Source organism: Pseudorca crassidens, chromosome 14, assembly GCF_039906515.1.
Source record: "Pseudorca crassidens isolate mPseCra1 chromosome 14, mPseCra1.hap1, whole genome shotgun sequence".
In the NCBI taxonomy this organism is placed as follows: domain Eukaryota; kingdom Metazoa; phylum Chordata; class Mammalia; order Artiodactyla; family Delphinidae; genus Pseudorca; species Pseudorca crassidens.
The window spans coordinates 6,271,745-6,273,589 of record NC_090309.1 but is presented as its reverse complement, the minus strand read 5'-3'; positions in this window follow the sequence as shown (position 1 = coordinate 6,273,589).

Below are 1,845 nucleotides of genomic sequence, written 5' to 3'. Positions count from 1 at the left end.
ACAAAACGTCCTAACAAGGAGAGAGGAGAGAAACAAAGTTAGACAATCCACAACCTGGGCTTTCTTCTGATATATGAGGGCTTATAAGAGTCAGACTGGATTTACTGGAGTTTTATATTGGATCCCAGGTGTCGGTACTATATATGCAGCCACTCACCCATATTCTAAACTGAAAGGTCACATGCCCCTCAATAATGTGCAATTTGGAAATAACATCTAGATGTGACCCCATGCCTGTCCAAGGTGTCATTATTTTGATACATTCACCAAAATTTTGGCACTCAAAATCTATCCCCAACCACTTTCCTTCAGGAAAAGTCCAGGCAAGCTTGTGGGTAAGGGAAAAGCAGAAACTCCCTTAAAAAAAAAATGCTCTAGGCTTGAAGTGTCAAGATTTTTTCCTAGTGCTACCTCAGATGAGATGTATGTGTTGGTCTTGTCCCCTGGCCCATCCATCTAAGGAGTCCTGCCCAGGATGTTCCTGGGAACTCTTGTGTAGCGAGTATATTTGTAGTTTTCATTACCACGAGGATGGGCATTGTCTTCTTGGACAATCACAAAAATAACATTTTAGTATTACTCATGGGAAAGCTGTTGAGTGTTGTTTCTTTAACTGGACATCTAGCAAAATTGATCCCAACACCCTCACAGAAGAAGTACGTGGCTTTAAAAGCAGAGCCACAGGGCTTCCCTGGTGGCACAGTGGTTAAGAATCCATCTGCCAATGCAGGGGACACGGGTTCAATCCCTGGTCCGGGAAGGTCCCACATACCGCGGAGCAACTAATCCCATGTGCCACAACTACCGAGCCTGCGCTGTAGAGCCCGTGAGCCACAACTACTGAGCCTGTGTGCCACAACTACTGAAGCCTAGAGCCTGTGCTCCACAACAAGAGAAGCCATCACAATGAGAAGCCTGTGCACCGCAGCGAAGAGTAGCCCCCACTACTCGCCACAACTAGAGAAAGCCCACGTGCAGCAACGAAGACCCAACGCAGCCAAAAATAAATAAATAAAATAATAACTTTATTTTAAAAAATAAATAAAAGTAGAGCCACAGACATATACCCAGAGAAAACTCTAATTGGAAAAGCTAAATGCACCCCAATGTTCATAGCAGCACTATTTACAATAGCCAGGACATGGAAGCAACGTAGATATCCCTCAACGGATGAATGGATAAAGAAGATGTGATATATATACAGTAGAATATTACTCAGCCATAAAAAAAGAAGGAAATAATGCCATTTGCAGCAACGTGGGTAGACCTAGAGATTATCATACTAACTGAAGTCAGAGAAAGATAAATATCATATGATATCACTTATATGTGGAATCTTAAAAAAATGATATAAATGAACTTATTTACAGAACAGAAACAGACATAGAAAACAAACTTATGGTTATCAAAGGGGAAAGGGGGGTGGGGGAGGGATAAATTAGGTGCTTGGGATTAACAGATACACACTGCTATATTTAAGATAGATTAACAACAAGAACCTACTGTATAGCACAGGCAGCTATACAGTATATATACTGTATACATATGTGTATATGTACATCTGTATATGTATGTACATATATATATGTATAACTGAATCACTGTGCTGTATACCTAACACGATATGGTACATCAACTGTATTTCAATTAAAAAAAAAAAGCCACAGGGAGCTCACAGATTATCCAAAGAAATAACTTCAAACATGGCCCCAGAGCTTTGATTCACTGCTCTAGCATCCCTGGGAGATGAGGCAGGGGCCGTCCTCCTGGAGGTAAAGTCTGGTCCTCTAGGGAGGCTTGAGGAATCTGAGGGGTCCTGGACATGTGGGAGGTGAGCTGAACGCT